The following is a 13,734-nucleotide window of genomic DNA, read 5'->3' as shown; positions in this document are numbered from 1 at the left end:
TTCATTGTCTCCTATTGCTCAATGCAGTGATAAATTATTATTTTTGCATTTCTTTCCAGACCGAAAAAAGCATGAGAGGGATTCATTTCTAATGTACTATTGTAGTTTGCATGACAATCCCCCATTAGTTCCCCTTGTGTGTTGCAAGCAGTCAGTTTCTGTGGGTCTCTGTGGTTTTTGATTACAACAGAATGGGGCACATGAAGAAATGTCCACGATAGTTCCAAATGACTTCTGTTAGGTAACAGAGGCAAATACGGTAATCGTTCAGTTATGTACAGACATAAATGTTCTGTGAGACAGCTAAATTGTAGACTTTATGCAGCAAATCCACAATGACCTAATACCATTGCCATTAAATGGCTTCACTACATCCTGAACTGGATTTAATGTATTTGGCATTGTTTTTATGTCATATACTTGTTTAAGAGAAAAGTTTAAAATATTGATGCAGGGTATGTTTCATGGAAGTACAAAATGTGCATTATTTATGCACTATATTTATTCATAAATTAGAAACATATTCTGACATACTGTATATGACTCTCTTTTCTAAAAAGACTTTAGTGATGGATGCTTTAAGGTAAGGTTTTATATTCTGTCTCCAACAGATGGAGACAAAAGCTTCTATAAATCTGTCTTCCTCCTGGGTCCCATGCTCCTTGCATCATGACCCACCAAAACATTTACAAAACACTTTCTTTTGACACAAACACATACTCATATCCAACCAACTGATTCACAAAGGACAATTTTAACATGATTTGATGCGAATGTTTTTTGAGTTCTTTCAACATTTGCTCGGAACACCTGGTGTTGGGGATGACCAGCTCAGACTTCATGTATCCACAAGGATCATTGAAAATGCTCAAATCAATTGGCCTGACACTAGGGCAGATCTCTTTCCACAACCCTGTGCACACTGCAATTACCTGAGCCCAGCTGTGGAAACCACTGAGAGTACTGTCCAGGGGCCTCCTCCCAGTCACACTCACAAACCATGCAGGACCACAGAACCAGACCTGAAGGAGAAATAAAGCACTTTACCGGGAGAGGAACATGGAGAAACACAGCAGCAAAGACAGAGCAGGCTGGGAAGTTCATGCCATCTGCTTATACACTTGCCATTTTTATTTCCTTTTTTCCCAAAAAATATTATATACAGTAGTTGTAAACAGTTACCCCAGAAATGTCTGGACTGTTTTGGATACTTACTGGTTTATTGTTAAAAAGTACTTAAATGTTGATCTTTTTTGCACAAAAAGCGATTGTGTCTCTTTAGAAGACATTCATTTAACCGCTGGAGTCGCATGGATGACGTTTATGTTGACTGTGTGATTTTTGGAGCACCAAAGGTCTGATCACCATCCACTTGCATTTTAAGGACCTACTGAACCGAGATATTTTTCTATTTTTCTTCAGATGTGTTCTGCTGAAGAAAGAAACTCATACAAACCTGGGATGGCATGAGGGCGAGTAAATGATGAGAGGCTTTTCATTTTTGGGTGAACTATCCCTTTAAAGTCACACTTAAAATTGTATGCATTTGATAAAATATCAAACCAAGTGGCATCTGTAAACAAACAAAGCTAGAGCTTCTCAGAACAAACCTCACTTTTCTTTTTCACTATTTTTTAAATTATTTTCAACCAACTGTTCCCAAGGTGACTTTTAGTGGATGTATGAAACAAGTTTCCCTCAATTTCACACAGGTGCCCTAGCAGAGTAACCACAGGTGTAGTACAACACATTAGCTGTGGACATGTCCCTCTTAGTTTGACAATCAGAAAGTGTCATATTGAATTGTTTTTTTTTGAAAAGATTGCTTGTGTTCTCTTTCTTTAAAATAAATGCCATTTAGTTAGATATATTGTTATCTAATGCAATGACAGTCATGCTTTTTTAAATGTGGATTAATTGTCCAAATGCCTTTTGGGACAACTTTATGTAAGGAATAATGTACAGTCAGCCGGTTGTTATCACGTAATAAACCACAAAGCAGAGGGGTTCACCCTGAAGGGCTTTTATTTTATGATAACAACTGGCTGACTGCACATTCCACTTATTACATGGTTACAAACCAAACAAATAACTAAATAGACATAAAATATTGATTTGTGTTGAATTTTGTAATTATGTGAGAAGATAGTTCTGTTGGTGTTTGTGAAAATTACTGTCTGACTCCTCATTATCTAGCCTATTACAAGACTACTTGCCAAATACTGTATATAAATTAATAGACATGAAACATTGATTTGAGTTGAAATTATTTTATTAGCTTACTTTTAGAAATCACACAGTAATCCAAAAAGCAGGGAAGATGACTCGCAATACCAGGATGATTGGTCTGATACGTCTTAATCCCTGGATGTGCAGTTGTCACTTAGAAATATCAGACCACTAGATGGTGCCATTGAATAATCAGAATCTAGTATTCCAGAGCGCTGTGTAATAAATAACTATATAAAGTGCCAGTTTTGCAGGTGGGAAAAGATGGATTTTTAAAGAATATCCTGGCTGTTCTTTCTCACATAATGAAGGTAAATGTCTTGTGACCAAAGATCATTGACATCAATCCTGAGGCCACATGTGCTGATACACCATATTTGATTTGAGAGCAACAGTAGAGGGCAAGATCTTTAGTGAATAACAAGGCTATCTTATGGCTTCAGAAGACTTAGACTAAAGTGCCGAAGTTGTATGGACTACTTTACTGATACTTTTATGACTCTTTTTTTTTTTTTTTGTCATTTTGTAGCTTGAAAGAGCAAGTTCATATTCATTCATATTCCTTACATGGAAAAGAGTGGCCAGGATATTCTTCAAAATTTCAACTTTTGTGCTTCATGGAAGACAGAAATCTATAAGGAATCTGGAATGACATGAGGGAGAGTTCCATTAATCTAGAGATAAGGACGACAGAACTTTCAGTTTTGTGTGAACTATTCATTTGAGGTCATGCGTGTTATGCCTGTGTAAATGTATTTAATAAATAAATAAATTAATAAATGCAGTACTAAATCATAACAGCGTATAACATTTTTACAATCATGAACTGGCTGACATACTTTGATTTTCATCATGAAAACATCTGACAAAGTTACCTAAATTAATCTGTCCAAATTTCAGAACTAAAGTTTCTTAACAACTAATGGAGGGAACATATTAAGAAATATTCTATTAAAAATCTCCCCATTAATGGAGCATCTTGTGAATGATACCCCCTTTATTCTTTGTCCTCTTCCTTAATGAATGTGTTAAATGAAAAGCACATGATGTTTCCCCTTTTCAACTTTTTTGTCCCATTCCACTGCATGCTCTCATTTCGAAAACTTAAGTAAAAAGGAACATCTGTGGAGCAGCGCTAATTATTGGGAAATGTGGGAGAGAACAGGCTTGGAAAGGATGGGCTTCAGATCCTCTTCCAAGCACTTGTGCCCGCAGTGGCGTTGCTCGTTTCATCTTCCTGCACTCTGTTGTTGTGTCGATTCTGCAAGGCCTTGCCAAGTTCGCCTGATATTTATTAAACAACTCTCATGTCAGGAACAGCAGAATAAGGCTGCCTGCCTCCTAAGGGTCCAAGTCAGATGACTGGTGAGATACTGGAGGGAGTGTTTGATTTTGAAGCAGAGAGGAAGGAAGCGACAGTCTCCATTCCAATTCTGACCTAGCTGGATGCCTTGTTATTTCTTCAAAAGGCTTTGCTTGATTTTAGCTGTGAAATATGCACACTCCATCTGCAGCTGTGGGATTAATGCACAAATAGAGCCAAAACTAAGAGACGACAGAGAATTATGAGTTAATGAAGGACAGGTCCTGCAGTTGACCCTTATTTGCAAGGTCAAGTATTAATCCATTAACTAGATTTGGAAGAGACAAAATGAAGGTCTCAATATGGACTACAGAGAACAAAATATTCACAATAATAAATAAATAAATAAATAAAAACAGAAAAGACTATTTTTATGTCTTATATGTATATAAAATAAATGGGATTCAAAAATTGCCTTGCAGAAAATAAGCTAAATCCGGTCTAAACTGGTTGGCTGGACTTAGATGGTCACCCAGCCTGATCACTTTGCTGGTTTTAGATGGGTTTTGGGCACTTTTTAGCTGGTCAGGTTAGCTGATCAGCTAAACCAGTTTAGTGGGCCTACCAGCTTGGCAAGGCTAGGCAGCCAGCTTAAACCAGCCAGCCAGCCAGCCTACTTAGGCAGGTTTTAGCTTTTTTCCCAGATTGATCTCATAGTGAATTCAGAAAAAGTAGGTTGACTTTTCTTGAGCTAAACTCGGTCTGTGAATACCGAAATTCAATGTACTGCCCCCAGTGACCATTGCAGGAACTGTTTTTGATCGCAAGGGCACGCGTAAGCTCCTGTTTCTGGGTGTAATACCCATAGAGGGGCACCAAAAGTGAGTAGTTTTTAGCAGTAAATTATGTAATACAGTGAATAGGAATGCATATTTTAACTCTACAGCCAAACCCCAATACTAAACTGAACTATCAGTGGAGTCAAAATGTAATGTCAGAGGGAAAATGGAACCTCCAAATCATGCTCACCTCTGATTATGCAAACGCAATTACTTCCTGGTTTCTATGCGGGAAGAGAACTCAGGTTTCCCATGCTGTTGACGTAATGCACTATCGGCTGTGCCACAGGAGAAGGTAAACCCACATGAACCGATGTATTAAATGTCTGATGGGAGATGCCATTTGTCAGTAACTAACTTAGCATAATGAGGCCAATGTCAGGGTACTGGAACATTCAGAAGCAACATGCCAACTTCCCGTGCCATCGTGTTGTTTTTTTCAGTAGATAGCCCTATACAATGTACAGATAATAACTATAGATTCAAGATTTTGTGAAAAACATTTTGTATAACCCACTATCAATTTCTATTAAATAACACTTTAAACTACAGCATGTAACATGTGCATAAATAAATTGCTTGGTATACTGACAACATTAATGACCAAAATGGAGGGAAAGAAAACCAAATTGGAAAGGTTGTGACAATATATATAATCACAAATTAGGCTTCATGTAGACCAAATCTGTTGCCTTTGGCAGTCCATGACAAATCGACAGTCGAAAACAGATGGAAGCAAAGTCCACACTGTGAGGTGTCTTTAACCTGTGCCTGCCTACAGGTAGGTTTATATCTCAGCACAAGTTAGAGGGAGAATTCAGTGTGGGTGGCCAGTGGGAATATCTCTCCTGCTACTCCATCATCTGCTACCTTTACATGACAGCCAGTGGCATGACGCTGTTTATTAGTCCTGCTTTTAATTATTCTTTATTGGATTAAAATACCAGAGACCAAGAGTATTTTCACATGCTTGTTATCTGGTTTTATTGATCCCATAAAAATCTAACTTGTGGAGCTTTTTGAAATGTGCTCTTGAAATAACTTCCTCCCTTTCTTAGAACCCAAATAAATCCCTGCATGCTCAGCAGCTGAGCCTTTTTATAATTTCATGGATAATTAACATTCCATGCAGGTGTGATGTGTGTTCTGGTAATGGCTCATTCAAAAAAAAAGCACATCAATATCTATTCGGTGTGTTTTGAGTTGAATTTCTCGATTCTGCAATTAAAAATCTGCTTTAGATATGGTGATTTCAATAGTCACTTCCAGTGTCCAGATCCATTCCGAGACACTTCCACCCTCAAAATCAACACCCAATAAAAGGGTGATTAATATAAGATGCAAATGCAATTCAGTTCTTACAAGCTGTTGCAAAACAATCTGCAAAATGTCATATCACTGATTCACACATTTTGGGTTTTCCATCGAAGACTGCAACATACAAAAATATATTCCAAGATCAAACAACTTCATCTTGTGAAATCAAGATGAACTTTTCTGATTTACACACTTATTGACTTACTCTTATCCTTAAACCTTATAACCAATTGATACATCCACAAATTAGATATTCATATAACTTTTCTGATCTAGCCCAGCCCAATGTGCTAAACAACCACCAAAAATGACATAATGTCACCAACTTTAGCATGCTGCTACTAAATTCTGAGTGGCACTCATTAAGCTTCATTTACAAAACATATAACAAACATAATTTCACAGGCAACTTCTCTTAAGTTGCCCAACCTTATCCCTTCATATGTCGAAGCTCCTTATAGTAGACATGATTACAAAAAATGGAATGATTACAAATTCTTGTCATTCATAAACCCTGTAAACCATTCGCCTTTCCTTTTAATATCAAATGACAAACAGGTCATGGTGTGTAACAGACGATGCCAAATAAATTGAGAAGTTTAAGCCGTGGAACATAGTGTTCTATAGAATCCAATAATCCTTGGTTTGATTTGTAAAAAAAAAAAAAAAAAAAAAAAAAAAAAAAAGAACTTTACGAAACTAGCAATCTGGATTGTAAAAGAGAGCATGAAATATTGGGACAATGTTCTCAAGATTCTCTCAAAATTGCTGAAGTTGAACGTCCGTGTGTTTTGCCCACAAATCCCATTTTCTCATAACCATGTCAGAGTGAATTTTATGATTTAGCAATTGGTTATTTTTCGCAACACACTAGCTAGAAAACTGTACTCTGCCAGCATGTGAGCACATTTAATAACAACCATAAAACCTGTTTGAAGGGCTGTTCATTTGGAAGGAATCATTTGCAGGCGATCAGTGTAAGTGCTTAGAATAGCACCCGTGGCAGCACTGTTCAGTGTGCTGGTACTGCAGAGAGAAACAGAGTGGTTAACACATGGACACAGCGGTCTGCCTGGTTTGCCGAAGTGCACAGTGAAACCGCAGCTGAGGTTTCCACTGCTCTTAAATTAACATAAACATGATTTATATTTGGAATTGATAAGTGCTTGAGCAAGTGAAGATCAGTGCATGGTTCTATTTCTGTTCATTTTAAGCCAATTGTTTTTAATATTTAAAAATGTAAATGACTTGGCAGAACATTATGTGAGGTATTTAAGCTTCATGGTATTGGGGCAAACACGACTGAGCTGGGAGGGAGCTGTACTTTATAAGTAAGACAACATGGATAAAGTATGATACAATTATGCTTCATTTATACAGAGTTCACTGATGTTTTAGTGCAAAAAAATGCTTAATCTCCACATACTGCATTCAGCAAACACTAATATGCACCTTCTTGACAGATTATGCAAAATGTTAAAGTTTTAATCTGTCTGGTGATGAGATTCCTCAGAGACCAGGCTGTTTTTCTTGTTTGCTGACTAGTTCTGTGTGAACGAATGCTCCGAGTATCACTTATTAAAAGGCACGTGAACATTTCTCCCACTTTTGAGAAAAATGACACATGTAAGATATTGAAATTTAATGCTATATGCCCACTTTACAACAATGTCATTAAAGATAAGTAAAAAACGAATAAAAAATATCAAATCTAACCTTAAACATGGTTGTAAAAAATAAACAACAGGGCTGAGAGCAGGGCTTTTTTTTTTGGACAAGTAACATTTCTGTTTAATTTTGACCCAGTTCCATTTAGCTGCAAGCCAGTATGTTTGCAGTTCATATACATGCGAGTTCAGCCCTGTCAGTCCAGATGAGTAAAATGCTTTGTTTATGTGGCTTTGACATAGTGTTAACTTTTTCTTTTTTACAAAAATATATTTTACTGACAGCCCTTGTTGTAAATCTGGAACACATCTGAGTGTTATTTAGCTCAAGCTGCTATCTTGATAAAGCATGCCTGGAGACTGTGTTCCCTTACGACTCAGTACACTTGACATTGCATTTTTTAACACATATGGGGAGTGCCTTCTTACACAACCTAGTTGAAACCTCTTCAATAACGGCAATATTCTAATATTGGCTATGGTGTTTGAGCCCCGCCTGTTTTGGCATGAAACTGTCCGCTATACAAACATATACAATTTCCTCAGAATTTCTTCCTTCAAGACAATGATCATTTCTTGTCTAGAAGCCCTCTACCCTTCGGCGTCTATATACATGAGTCAGTGGGCAGAATCTTCATGGCAATGAGAAAACTCTCCGCTCCCCTGCAGTGCTCTGGCGAACATCACTCCACCTCGCCTCTAGACACTTCGCTGGTGAACGGGCCTCAGCATCCTGATTCCCCGCAGCGCTTCGGCAGGTGTTGTGCATTCTTACAAAGCAATTGTATATTGTGTATTGTATATTGTGTGATATAAATATATATTTATTTATATATTTATATATCTAAAAGAGTCACTTACGTGTTCGCGTCTTTTTAAAGATATCGTTCCATAAGTGTTCCTTGTGCGAGTCCGGACACCGTCAAGCGGCCCCATTCCTGCCACGCTCGTGCAGTGACGCCATCCTCTCTAATGTGGATCATGGGGAAGAAAACTGTTGTGCCCAACTACCCCCTGTGGAGGAGGCGGTAGCGACACACCTCTGCCCATTAAGTAACAGGGCGTGGAAATCACGTCCCATGTATCCTTCCAAGCAGTGTCGACAAACGTCCGCACTGGATGGAAAAGCTTACTCAGCGGCAGGATGAGCTGGATCATCACTCCACGCAATGGCGGTGCTCCAGGCATTTCAAGTCAAGCTCCTCAAGCAAATAGACAAGCAATGCTTTGATCCAGATGTCTTCAAAGAGCTCCGCACCGCTACAGACTTAGAGCTGCGTGCCACAAATGTCACTGTGCAGGCCATCGGGAAGTCCATAGGAAACCTGGCAGTTCTGGATCGACATATATGGCTGACCCTCACAGAAATGAGTGATAGGGAAAAAGCCACTCTGTTGGATGCTCCAGTGTCTCCAGCTGGCCTCTTTGACGGCTCTATGAATAAGTTTGCTGAGTGTTACGTCGCGACTCAGCAGCAGTCACAGGCTATGAGACACTTTATGCCCAAACAGAGTATATTACAGCCGGTTCGCCCTCGCTCTGTTTTGAGCCAGCGCCCGACTAAAAGCTCCATACCTGCTGCCTCAATGCTGGCACCTGCTGTGCCGAGCAACCAGTGAGGCCACGCAAGCTGTGGCCCAAACGGAAGCAGCCATATCAATGCCCGCCTCGTGCCAGTGGAACAAACCCACAAAGCAAAAGTGCTCCTGACGGGCACAGCCCTTTGAAGTGGAAAGCAGAGCCCATGGTTCCCTCTGGGTCTGCTCCAAAGAAGGCTCAATAGGAGACACAAAACACTGTTCCCCATCTCCCCACTGCTGTTTGTTGGGAAAGGAATATTGTTGTTCACAATATTGTTCAAAATGTTGTTTCTGTGTCTTGCACTCAAATAAATGCAATAAAAAAAATACAATGAATGCAAAAAAATGAATAATACAGCACAAGGAGAACACTTCCACTGAAGCTGTTTCAAAAAGCATTGACATTTATGGCGGCGGTATCTGCCATCATTCCATTAGGTCTCTTACACATGAGACTTCTTCAGTGCTGGCTCAAGCGTCATGTGCTATGGCATGCTTGGCACCAAGGGCACATGCACATCAGGTTGGGGGGGCGGTGTGCGATGGACACCCGACTTTTGGCACCTGGACTGGTGTGAAGAAAGCGTGGCACATCAACTGCCTAGAGCTATCGGCTGTATTCCTAGCCTCAAAGGCTTTTCAGTCAGAAATAGCGAACTGTCACGTCCTGGTTCGCTCAGACAACATGACAGTTGTGGCATATATAAACCGCCATGGCGGAATTCATTCACCGCCACTATTGAGACTGACGTGTCACCTCCTCCTATGGAGCGAGCGTCATCTCCTCTCCCTGAGAGCAACATATGTCCCAGGCCACCTGAATTACAGTGCAGACCTAACGTCACGCCAAGGGGTGATACCAGACGAATGGAGATTTTGGGAAATATTCGGCAAAGCGTACATTTATCTGTTTGCCTCAGTGGGGAATACCCACTTCCCCTCTGGTACTTGAAGTCCCAACCACCGCTGGGAGTGGACGCAATGGCCCACAAATGGCCGGCGAAACGCAACTATGCATTCCCCTGGTGTGCATGATTCACTCTGTTATATGCAAAGTTAGAGAGGACAAAGAAACTATTCTATTGGTTCCGCCAAAATGGCCCAACCAGCAATGGTTTCCGGAAATGACATAGATGTTGTACAGCTCGCCATGGGAAATACCGCTCAGGAGGTATCTCCTCTCTCAGGCGCAAGGCACAATCTGGCATCCCCAGCCCAAGCTGTGGAACCTGCATGTGTGGCCCCTGAACACACTAAACATGCCAGAACTGACACATTCTGTCTTGAACAACATTTTACAGGCCAGAGCGCCGTCCTTGAGATGCCTCTACGTGCTAAAATGGAATTTGATCACTGATTAGTGTCTCTCACATGGCAAAGACCCAGTAAACTGCCCCATACATGAAATTCTCATATTTCTTCAAGAGCGATTAGATGCAGGACTCACTCCGTCAATGCTCAATGTGTATGTGGCGACTATATCTGCATATCACGCACATGAAGCTGGCGCCACTATAAGCAAGCATGATTTAATCATAAAGTTCCCTAGAGGAGCAAGACAATTAAACCCAACTCGGCTGGCTCCAGTACCGACTTGGGACTTAAATTTTGTCCTAAAAGCTCTCGCAGGGCCCCCTTTGAGCATTTGGACTCTGTTGATTTGTGCATGCTCTCCATTAATACCGCACTACTGCTGGCTTTGGCCTCAGTAAAACGGGTCGTGACCTGCATGCACTATCAATCGACAATTCATGTCTGGAATTTGGCCCTGGTCTTTCAAAAGCCACTGTCAAACCCAGAAAAAGCTATGTGCCTTAGGTGCTAACTACACCCTTCAGAGCGCTGGTGGTTCACCTTCAGATTTTCTTCCCTCCATTTAATTCAGACGAGAAATCATTGCATTTGTTATGCCCTGTGTGGGCGCTACCTGCATACGTTGAGCATACACGCCAGTTGAGATTGTCTGATCAGCTCTTTATTTGCTATGGAGGACGCACGAAAGGAATGTCCATCTCCAAGCAAAGACTTTCTCACTGGATTGTCAATGCAATTGCCCTGGCTATTGAGTCGCAGGGTACGACTTGCCCACTTGGTGTTAAAGCACACTCAACTAGAGGCTTGGCTTCCTCATGGGCATGGACGAATGGTGTGTCCTTACAAGATATATGTTTTGCAGCAGGATGGTTTTCTCAAAACACATACGCAAGGTTTTACAATCTAGACGTAATGTCTCTGTCTTCACAAGTCCTCTCTGTTTAGAGCACTTGCTATTCATTGGCCAAATATATATATATACTTATGCTCCTCCATTTAAGGATGAGCTCCCCATCTTTTTACACAACCGCCTGCATTCAGGCCGTTGTAATTTACCAACAGCAACTTGTGCGTGTCTCACTGCTTATTCCCTTAGTAATTGCCTGACTGCTAATGAGCCCTTAAAATATCCACACAAAAACAATGAGTCACATACTAAGGTCAGTTTATAATTTCTGGGAATTGCAGTATTGCAGCAATTGCAGGTAACCTTTATGCGCATAAACTCACAGACAAAGTTAATGTATGCCAACATTATAAAAGATAATAAATGAACAATAACTTAAAAATTAAATAAATAATAGGCCTAACTCTCATTAAAGAAAAAAATGCATTGATGTTTAAATGTAACAATCCATTAAACAGCTTATTAATTCATTTCAGCTGACTGATTTTTAAAATGGAAAATCAAGATATTAATTTCAACCTAAACAAAAACCTAAAAGACAGTTTGACATTGCATGTAAATAAATTAATAGCTTATTGCCAGTTATAAAACCCCCTTTTTAATGAAGGACAATGGAAAAAGACAGAATGAAACAGAGAATATTAGCCACGCTGTCTAACTACTTGTGAAAAATAAATGACTTTTCTCTCTCTAAAATTGACCCTACACTTCTGCGCGTGCCCACACCTCCATATACGTTTGTGAATGAGCTGCTCCGACTAAATCCCTCCCACTTCGTGTAAGCGCTTAATTGTCTGGATTAAAAAAAAAAAAAAAAAAAGAAGAAAAATATTCTAGTGGCACTTTAAAAGGGCAAGCCTCTCATGAAAATAAGAATACAGTGAAAGTTTGCCCGCTGAACGTCTCGTGCTCTATTTCAGAATGCAGGTGTCTCTAGCGCTCGTGCACTGCGCGGCTGCTGTTGCTGCTGCTTCTACAACAGGGATGTTTCACAGCTGCGCACGGGAGGGTTTTTAAAAATTATGCTACAGAAATGTATTGTGATCTTCTTCTCATCCTATCATCATGAATTAAAAGAAAAATCACAATGTACACACCACAGACCCAGTTTGATTGTAGCCTGTTCATTTCCCTGTCATTCACTGGCTGTTTTTATTTCTTCTTGGGTTTGTGCTCAGAAAACGTCTCAGTTACGTACGTAACCTCGGTTCCCTGAGACGAAGGGAACGAGACATTGCGAACGCTAGCCGAACTACAAGACTCAGAGTTCTTGAGGCACGAGCGAGGCGCTCCTTGTTCTCAGTCAGAAATTCTGAGGAAATGGTGTTTGTGCACCTATTTTTATAGCAGACAGTTTCGCGCCAAAACAGGTGGGGCTCAAACACCATAGCCAATATTAGAATATTGGCATTATTGTAGAGAAGTTTCAACTAGGTCGTGTAAGAAAGCACTCCCCATATGCATTAATAAACGCAATGTCTCGTTCCCTTCATCTCAGGGAACCAAGGTTATGTACCTAACCGAAATGTTTTCTGAGAACAAACCCAAGAAGAAATAAAAACAGCCAGTGAATGACAGGGAAATGAACAGGCTACAATCAGTCTGGGTCTGTTGTGTGTACATTATGATTTTTCTTTTAATTCAAGATGATAGGATAAGAAGAAGATCACAATAAATTTCAGAATTCCATTTGTTGTCTCTCCAACAAAGTGGTTTCTTTTAGGCCACAAAGGGAAATAAGACACTTTCACAGTGTTTGTTTGTTTGGGTTCCCTCAACAGGGCAGTGTTTGTACAAAGCGATGTCAACAACACTGAAATGAGACAGTTACAAAGCGTACAAAGCAACAGCAACTTGTGCGTGTCTCACTGCTTATTCCCTTAGTAATTGCCTGACTGCTAATGAGCCCTTAAAATATCCACACAAAAACAATGAGTCACATACTAAAGTCAGTTTATAATTTCTGGGAATTGCAGTATTGCAGCAATTGCAGGTAACCTGTATGCACATAAACTCACAGACAAAGTTAATGTATGTCAACATTATAAAAGATAATAAATGAACAATAACTTAAAAATTAAAAAAATAACAGGACTAACTCTCCTTAAAGAAAAAAAAATGCATGGATGTTTAAATGTAACAATCCATTAAACAACTTATTAATTCATTTCAGCTGACTGATTTTTAAAATGGGAAATCAAGATATTAATTTCAACCTAAACAAAAACCTAAAAGACAGTTTGACATTGCATGTAAATAAATTAATAGCTTATTGCCAGTTATAAAACCCCCTTTTTAATGAAGGACAATGGAAAAAGACAGAATGAAACAGAGAATATTAGCCACGCTGTCTAACTACTTGTGAAAAATAAATGACTTTTCTCTCTCTAAAATTGACCCTACACTTCTGCGCGTGCCCACACCTCCATATACGTTTGTGAATGAGCTGCTCCGACTAAATCCCTCCCACTTCGTGTAAGCGCTTAATTGTCTGGATTTAAAAAAAAAAAAAAAAAAAAAAAAAAGTGGTACTTTAAAAGGGCAAGCCTCTCACGAAAATAGGAATCCGGTGAAAGTT

Source organism: Myxocyprinus asiaticus, chromosome 36 (assembly GCF_019703515.2).
Source record: "Myxocyprinus asiaticus isolate MX2 ecotype Aquarium Trade chromosome 36, UBuf_Myxa_2, whole genome shotgun sequence".
NCBI classification, from domain to species: domain Eukaryota; kingdom Metazoa; phylum Chordata; class Actinopteri; order Cypriniformes; family Catostomidae; genus Myxocyprinus; species Myxocyprinus asiaticus.
Note: the sequence above shows the minus strand (reverse complement) of the source record.